The sequence below is a fragment of the Chrysemys picta genome, chromosome 14, assembly GCF_011386835.1.
Source record: "Chrysemys picta bellii isolate R12L10 chromosome 14, ASM1138683v2, whole genome shotgun sequence".
Lineage (NCBI taxonomy): Eukaryota > Metazoa > Chordata > Testudines > Emydidae > Chrysemys > Chrysemys picta.
Genome location: NC_088804.1, coordinates 36,427,783 through 36,437,397, shown reverse-complemented (window position 1 = coordinate 36,437,397; position 9,615 = coordinate 36,427,783). Strand labels below are relative to the sequence as shown.

At 43.1% G+C, this 9,615-nt stretch overlaps 1 protein-coding gene across 1 annotated transcript in view; it reads left to right on the top strand.

Annotated features, from left to right (window-relative positions):
- The window catches only part of MLYCD (malonyl-CoA decarboxylase), a 62,105-nt gene that overhangs the window by 40,647 nt on the left and 11,843 nt on the right, over window positions 1-9,615 (top strand). The window lies entirely within an intron of this gene.

Sequence of the window (9,615 nt, the reverse complement as noted above, 5' to 3'; positions counted from 1 at the left end):
TAGTCATTAAATATAAATTAAGACCGTGTCCACTAAAATACTTCCTACCCAGTCAAACTCACTCTAGACAAATAGGCTTTCAAGATATGTCTATGCAGGGATTAAAAACACTGGTCCACGTCAGCTGAGTCAGGCTTACAGGGCTATGGTTGAAAAATTGCTGTGTTTGGGTTCAGGCCGGAGCCCAAGCTCTGGGATCCTGCAAGGGTGTGTCCTGAAGATCCACAGATTTGGACCCTGAGCTAAGGAGGCAAACTAATTCCAGAATCAGGGCCTGTTGGAAGGCAAATGAGATCCACTCCCCTTTAGCTTTAAGCCGTTTCTAGTAGCCTTTATTTTGTACATTTTAAGACAGTGCTGTTAGCACCTATGAATTACATATACATTCAAAAACAGATAAGGCAAGAGAAGTTACGTTTCCTGGGGACAGGGTGACTTTTTTCAAATCTCTGGTGTCTGCTGTGTTCTTCCCCTGTGTCTTCTCCATGCTTGTTTTCAATCATTATCTTTTTATACCCTGTTCCATAACTTTGCCTCATACCTATCCATTCTAAAGCCCAACTAAACATTTGTATGCATAAATCACAATAATTAACCTAAACGAATATATTTTTGCTTACCTTGCTAAAATTCACTTCTGTGATTTATTCTTTGTTGTCAACCCCACTGGCACCTTCAAATTGTTTTTGATCTTACTGGTTTGTTTTTGTGGCCTTGGGTTTTTGCATGTTAACTTGTTTTGTGGGGGAACCTGAAGTTAACAATTCTCTTGTGATGGTTTCACCTGCTATTTATATAGACCAGGGTTTTACAGAGTAAGACACACAAACCAGTTGTCATGGTTTACACAATAATTTTTAAGCTAAATTTTGAAATTCTGCATTAGCAGGGACATGTACAAGAACAAAAAAAGTCCTTTATATCTTCCTATAATATAGATAATCATTTATCTAACATTGTTTAATATATTAACGGGTTGGGTTATATGTATGACTAGCACAATTCATTACACAGTTTTCCAACAGCCTCTCTATTGACAATACTCTAGCACCAGTTTCCTGATGTACAAATCTAGGAACTGTTAACTTGACCATTTTGTCTAGTCTCAGCTTGCAGGTATAACAAAGGGTGAACAGTCTTTGGGAACAAGTGGTACAAACCACGTAGGGCTTAAGTTAAAACGTGTGTTGCACCTAGAAATGAAAGCCAATGTAATTTACAGAGCACTGGTGAAAAATGTCTAGATAGGTAAGCATATGGACAGATGCATTTCTCTCTAGCTGAAGTTTTCAAATATTCACAGAATATGCATTGTAATTCTGTCTGCAGGTGACAAAGACATAGATAACCACGGTTAGGTCTGCATTTGAGAGAACTGGTAAAAAGCTGATAGCCAGTGGCATATTATTATACCTGCAAACTGAGACTAGACAGAATGCCCAGGTTAACAGTTTCTAAAATACATAACAATTGGGAGCAGATTTTGACTTTGTGGTGGGGTTGTTAATTACTACCTTAATTTGCTCAAGGTGACCTGGTAAGAACTTATTTTCCTACACAATCTTAGCTTTCATTGGTGAAAAATGAGACCTTGGACTGTTGCTTTCATTGTTCAGCTAGTTTGGAATGCAGCAGTTTCAGATGAGTCGGGAGTAATAGGATGGGATCTGCAACCTTCTGCAAAACACAAACACACACAAACACCACCACCAGCAGCTTCTTGGTGGTGTGCGTGTTTCTGACAAGAAAATAAACATGAATGGATGCATTAGTAGCCCAAGAAACTAGCACATCAATTTAGCAACAACATAAATGAGTACGCTTTACTACATTTATTTATTTTTTCTGCAAGAAGTGGCCACCTAAGGTAAGCTCCTAAACTCAAACATTCATCAGGTGTGTGATAGTACTATAGCTGCAAAGATTGGACCAGTTCCCCAGTTTTTAATCTATCTTTAATAAAACACGATTTGCTCTCTTTTTTATTATTTTTTTCCTTCCCATAATGGATTTCACCAGTAACTTCTTTTGCGAATATTTTGGTTTAGGGTCAACAGTTGAAGTACTTCTAAAAGTCAGTGGTAAACAAAGTATAATCCCACAGCCCAAGAAAGCCACTAGTATACTATACTTCAGTAAATGTTAATAGTTATCAGGGAGCTATGATACAGACATCAGAGTTAATACATAAATAGCAAGAGGAAATGTTCTTCATGTTCAGTTTTGCCATTTTGGGCAGTGTGTTTTCTTTCTTCTGCAAGCTAGGAGGTAAGAGCCAGACCTGTCAATGTGGGGAAGGGAAGGGCTTGGCTTTTGTCTTTCATAAAGCCCTGTATTCTTCTGCTTCCTAACAGCACTGAAAGGTGGCCTCGAAATCTCCTGCTCTCCTTATCTGCATAGCAAAGTAGACCTCAAAACTTTGCTAATTTACCTTTTGACAAAGTCTTTTCCCTTGATTCAGTGGGCAGATTTTGTTTATGTTGCCTATTTTCCTTCCAACCTAAGGGGGATCTGTGCATTACAGCTTGCAGCAACCCCTCCTTATTCCCAAAGCTGTAGGCCCAACATAGTAGACAAGCTTGCATAAAAGAATCCGAAACACTGGAGGCACTTTCAGCCCTCCTTGAGTCCCTGTCTGGATGGAGCTCTGTTTTTGTTTATATGGGAAGTCACATTATAGGGGAAAATGGTTTCTTCAATGAGCTCTTCTGGTATTTTTCAGCACTTGGTGATGGCAGTTGTACTATCTCTAGCACCACCACCCTACTCAGGCAAACTTTGCTACAAGCAAACCTCCTCAAATTCTTAAGAACACTTTTTTTTTTTTTTTAAATCACTCATGGTTGGCCAAAGAGGATCTTTGAGTCAGTCAATATATAATTGAGAAACCAGCAAGGAGAACCATCACACTGGAATCTTGCAGAGCTCATTACACTTAACATTCTCCATGAGAATGCTGGTCTCAAAAGAAAGCTTGTCGCTATAAACTACAGGCTGGCATTACTATTCCTGGGACCAACATGGCTACAACAACACTTCAAACAATAATGGAAGATATCATATTCTTGCTATGGAATTTACCATTTTGTATCAGCCAAGTGCCCAGGTGGTGTTTTGGATTTGTTTACATTGTTTTTCCTTCTTGATTGCAGCTACTTCTTGCTCTCCGGCTTTCCTCACAAGGAGGGGTTAATTGAATTACACTGCATATTCCCTGCACTGTTCAATGGAGCTGCAGACCAGGGGGAGCTGGTGAGATGACCCACAGAAGCTGGCTAGAAGTTTCTTTCTTCCCTGGCACACAGGAGTGGGAAGAAAGATCTGAGCTGTGGGTAACTAGAGAATATTTTGGGAGCAGAGGCCAGGAAAGTGTGGATGTAGGCTGTCCAGAGGCCATAGTGCAGGGGTCGGCAACGTTTGGCACGCGGCTCACCAGGGTAAGCACCTGGCGGGCCGGGCCAGTTTATTTACCTGCTCATGCGGCAGGTTCGGCCGATCGCGGCCCCCACTGGCCGCGGTTCGTTGTCCCGGGCCAATGGGGGCGGCAGGAAGCCGCGGCCAGCACATCCCTCAGCCCGCGCCACTTCCCACCGCCCCCATTGGCCCGGGACGGCGAACCGCGGCGAGTGGGGGCCGCGATCGGCCCAACCTGCCGCGTCAGAAGGTAAATAAACTGGCCCAGCCTACTAGGGTGCTTACCCTGGTGAGCCGCGTGCCAAACGTTGCCGACCCCTGGCATAGTGAAATAAACTGTCCCTGGAAATGATCAACTAATTTGACAAAAATGATTTTCAGCTGTGAGACATGGGAGCATAAGGGTGGAAACGAAAGATACTTCATTACTGTAAAATAATGTAACAATGTCATGGAATTTAGGGGTGGCAGCTGCAGAATTTGGTCCTGTTATGTGGTGATGTATGTGGCATTCTTATATTTTTTTTCTTTAATATTAAAGTGGTGTGATTTGAACCCACAGAATGAGAATGTTTGTAATTTATCTAAAACTTCCACACTAGACATACATTGCCCCTTTCTGCCCAGGTTTGCTGATAAAGGCTTTAGTGTTACCCACTTTTCTAAAATCACTTTTATAGAAGACATTGCTGTTTACACTGCACAGCTGAGGTGCCTAGCCATTAATCATCAGATTAAACAGATCTCCGTCACAGAGCTGCAGGGTGGGTGGAAACTTGTATTGCAATTTTCAACCAGTGTAGCAGGCAGGCAGATGCAGAAAATTCCTGTTTCCCGCCCCCTCCCACCCATACTGCTATATGTAAACAGATTTTTCTTATATGCGTCATCTTAATGCAAATAATAGTATAAGACTAAGAGTTGATTTTCACCCCCCCTCCCGCCCCCCAACTTGTTAAACGTTTTCAAGACATTGAACTCAATTCTCTGTTGCACTGTGGTCTTGTGCTGCTTGCTGGCACAAAGATGCCCTAAACCTGGCAGATATGTTCATCTAACAATTCCATGTTGACACGCAGCTGGATTAGTAGCTCCACACCACTCCCTTGCAGCTCCTTGGATAGGATCCGTAACTGGGGGGAAGGTGTCCGCAGGCACTGCCCCTGCAGCTCCCATTGGCTGCAGTTCCATGCCAATGGGAGTGTGAGGGCATTGCTTGGGGCGTAGGCAGCATGTGGAGCCTCCTGGCTGCCCCTACGCGTAGGAGCCAGAGGGGGGACATCCCATTGCTTCCTGGAGCCTCACAGAGCAGGGCTTGTGGGAGCTCGAGGGCTGGATTAAAATGCCTGGAGGGCCAGATGTGGTCCCCCGGCCGTAGTTTGCCCACCCCAGCCTAGATTCTTCCATGAGTTCTCTCTCTCTCTAAAGTTCAGTGCTTATTTGCAAGGTAAATATTACCTGAAGAATTTTCTGTAAAATGTTATCTTTTCATAAATCAATAACTGGTTATGCTTCCTAGATATCACTTGTGTAAATGTTTTAAATAATTGATCGGAATGTTACTTTCTTTAATGCTACTTTTTCATTAATGCTAATGTGGTAGACACTTGTCTTTAGGCTACATGTATAGCTTCTTTTTAATTCCTCTACCCAACTTGCAATTTAATTTTTCATGCTTATTAACTTGTAGGATAAGAAGTGGTGTTAAGATATTGAGCACCAACTAATTTTATCCCGCAAATTACTAAAATCTGTAGTCTCAATAAACAAGAAATGGTAGGCCAAATCAAATTGCTTCTCTTAATATCCATTCTGGGATGTGACTCCCATTATCTTAGTCACCTGGGGTTGTTTGCCATGGTTTAGGGAACACCACGATTAAAAATAACACCGTTCTACAATTTTTGAGAAGTCATCTGCTTCAGAGATTTATTTATTATGTATTTTGATGTGCTGAATTCAAATATGACAATTAAAACAACTGATTGGCTACTGTTTCTAAGATATTTAAGTTTTTACATTTTATGTCTATGTATATTGTGTAGATAGTAGAGTTTTAATCATGAATTGTAAACCTAGGTCTTTTAATGTGTTTATGGTTGCTTTACATGATAATATTTCACCTGTCCTGTTTATGTAACACTTTAAAAATCAGCAAAAGGGTTATATAAATAAAATTTATTATGAAACAAATGGCAAAGAACTATTATGTACATAGTTTAGTATAATATTCAGTGTCTACTCGGCGCTTCTTGGCTTCTCTCTTGTATTCATTAAATGGAGCATCTCTTGTCACTGTCCAGCAATAGTCTGCAAGCATTGATGGGCTCCATTTGCCCTGATAGCGTTTCTCCATTGTTGCAATGTCCTGGTGAAATCGCTCGCCGTGCTCGTCGCTCACTGCTCTGCAGTTCGGTGGAAAAAAATCTAGATGAGTGCAAAAAATGTATCTTTAGTGACATGTTGCAACCAAGGCTTTTTGTATGCCTTGAGGAGGTTTTCCATCAAAAACCTGTAGTTGTCTGTTTCCGAGAAAATTTATTGCCACTAACTGCAAGGCTTTCCATGCCGTCTTTTCCTTGCCACGCAATGCATGGTCAAATGCATCATCTCGAAGAAGTTCACGAATCTGAGGACCAACAAAGACACCTTCCTTTATCTTAGCTTCACTTAACCTTGGAAATTTTCCACGGAGGTACTTGAAAGCTGCTTGTGTTTTGTCAATGGCCTTGACAAAGTTCTTCATCAGACCCAGCTTGATGTGTAAGGGTGGTAACAAAAATCTTCCTTGATTCAACAAGTGGTGGATGCTGAACACTCTTCCTCCCCAGGCTCCAATGACTATCGGAGTGGCCAATCTTTCTTGATGTAGTAGGAATCTCTTGCACGACTATCCCATTCGCAGAGAAAACAGCAGTACTTTGTGTATCCAGTCTGCAGACCAAGCAAGAGAGCAACAACCTTCAAATCGCCACAAAGCTGCCACTGATGTTGGTCATAGTTCATGCACCTCAAAAGTTGTTTCATGTTGTCATAGATTTCCTTCATATGGACTGCATGACTAACTGGAATTGATGGCAAAACATTGCCATTATGCAGTAAACCAGCTTTAAGACTCGTCTTCGATGAATCAATGAACAGTCTCCACTCATCTGGATCGTGAACGATGTTGAGGGCTGCCATCACACCATCGATGTTGTTGCAGGCTACAAGATCACCTTCCATGAAGAAGAATGGGACAAGATCCTTTTGACGGTCATGGAATATGGAAACCTTAACATCATCTGCCAGGAGATTCCACTTCTGTAGTCTGGAGCCCAACAGCTCTGCCTTACTCTTAGGTAGTTCCAAATCCCTGACAAGGTCATTCAGTTCACCTTGTGTTATGAGGTGTGGTTCAGAGGAGGAGGATGGGAGAAAATGTGGGTCCTGTGACATTGATGGTTCAGGACCAGAAGTTTCATCCTCTTCCTCTTCCTCGTCTGACTCAAGTGAAAATGATTCTGGTGCATCAGGAACCGGCAGTTCTTTTCCGTGGGGTACTGGGCGTATAGCGGATGGAATGTTTGGATAATGCACAGTCCACTTTTTCTTCTTTGACACACCTTTCCCAACTGGAGGCACCATGCAGAAGTAACAATTGCTGGTAAGTTCTGTTGGCTCTCTCCAAATCATTGGCGCTGGAAAAGGCATAGATTTCCTTTTCCTGTTCAACCACTGGCGAAGATTTGTTGCACAAGCATTGCAGCATATGTGTGGGGCCCACCTCTTGTCCTGATCTCCAATTTTGCAGCCAAAATAAAGGTGGTAGGCTTTCTTAACCATAGTGGTTATACTGCGCTTTTGTGATGCAAAAGTCACTTCACCACAAACATGGCAGAAGTTATCCGCACTGTTCACACAAGTATGAAGCATCTCTGCTCACTTTGGCTAAACAGAAATGCGTCCCTTTGCAAAATCAAACACTGACAAATAAGAGAGCACGACACTGTATGATTTCTAGAGCTGATATAGGGCAATGTGTTCAGCAGAGTGATGTAAGCTTCGTTATGATTGCATCATCCATGACTTCTAGGAATAACATGATGCAATTCATATCATGTATGACGCAATACCAGCTTCAGATTGCATCATTCATTGTTTTGCCTAAAAAGCAAGTACTGTCCAAACCCAGTCATAGATTTATTCATAGATCCAGTCAAAGATGTATTTTAGTCATTTCTGGTTTAAATTGAGATCCCTTCCCTTTATAACTCACTTATCCTCCGCCATTCCCAAGTCAAGGGTCATATATACTGACCCAATAGCATATCTTGGAAACTAGAGCCAATCAACAATTTTAAGCATCATTTTCGTTCTCAGTGACCCAGAATTAGTAAAGTTTGACTACATTTATTTCAGAAGCATTTTGGCTGTAGAGCAGTGTAATCACTATTATTATTTATGACTGTATTAAAGAAAGGAAAAAAATTAAAAACAGAACAAAAAACAAATAATGTACAGCGGTTACTATAGCTACAATCTTCTTTATATGTTTCTCTGTGGCAAATTTTTAACTGAGATTGCACCTTTGAGAGTGGGCCTGTCCCTGATGGGGCACTCTTATCTAGATAAGTTAAGACCAAAGTATATTTTCAACACTAATAGTGAGTTGTGTTTTGTAGATGGGCAAATTAATTTTTGTTTATGGGTAGGTGAGTGCTTTTTTGTTTTATTAAAGATAACATAAAGAGAGTGATCTTAACGAAGTTTTGTGAAAGCAAAGAAGGTGTTTAAATTAGAAGTTATTCAAGGAGCTCTCTTGAGACAGGCATATTAAGAATTCTAATATTCAAATTAAATCCACTGCTTCTTTTGGTTTATCCAGGTTAGCATATGTCTCCCCTATGGAAATATATAGTCTAAACCATTTTGGTGTTTAACAGGAGAAGCCATTACTATCATAAAGTAGAATAGCTTTTCAATATCCCATTTAAAAATCATGACAAGAAAAAATTAAATCTAGTGCAGGGATCTCAAATTTAATTTACCTTAGGGCCAGTGCCAGTCCTCAGATCCTCCCTGGGGGCCAATGTCACTCATGCCACCCAGAATCTGCCCCCCAAAAACTCTTCCCTCCCCCCCACCTGCCTAAGGCTCTGGAACGGAGTTTGGGTGGGGGAGAAGGTCTGGGATAGGGGATTAGGGTGCAGGCTCTGGGAGGAAGTTTGGGTGCAGAAGGGTGAGAGGTTGGGCTCTGGGAAGGAGTTTGGGTGGGGGAGGGGGTTTGGGGTGCAGGCTCTGGGGGCGAATTTGGGGGTTGGGGATGTGAGGATGGGGTGCAGGCTCTGGGAGGGAGTTTGGGGGCAGGAGGGGGAGTGTGGGGAGGGGGTGCTGTCACAACCCAATGGCCCCCTCTCCTTAGGGAGTCCCCTGGGAAGGTAGATCAGCATAGCCCCGCCCTGCCCGACCCCTGGGCTGCAGGGAGGGGCCGTCAGCCACTGGAGCGAGCAGGCAGACGCTGCTCAGCTCCACTGTGCTGCTAGGGACCCTGAGGGGGGAGTGCCTGGGAGGACAGGTGGGGCCAAGAGAGAGACCTGGCCCCAAAACTGCTGGAGCCCCATGTGCCACATTGGGGAGACTCGCAGGCCGCAGATCATAGAATCATAGAATATCAGGGTTGGAAGGGACCTCAGGAGGACATCTATCTAGTCCAACCCCCTGCTCAAAGCAGGACCAATCCCCAACTAAATCATCCCAGCCAGGGCTTTGTCAAGCCGGGCCTTAACCTCCAAGGAAGGAGATTCCACCACCTCCCTAGGTAACGCATTCCAGTGCTTCACCACCCTCCTAGTGAAATCGTGTTTCCTAATATCCAACCTAGACCTCCCCCACTGCAACTTGAGACCATTGCTCCTTCTTCTGTCATCTGCCACCACTGAGAACAGCCGAGCTCCATCCTCTTTGGAACCCCCCTTCAGGTAGTTGAAAGCAGCTATCAAATCCCCCCTCATCCTTCTCTTCTGGAGACTAAACAATCCCAGTTCTCTCAGCCTCGCCTCGTAAGTCATGTGCTCCAGACCCCTAATCATTTTTGTTGCCACGGGCCGGGCGTTTGAGACCCCTGATCTCGTGCATTTGCAATCTTTCACCCTTGATGTGAAATCATGGTGATCTCATTGTGTTCCAGAAGCAGTGCTGTACTGGAGGGTTGTTTCTTCC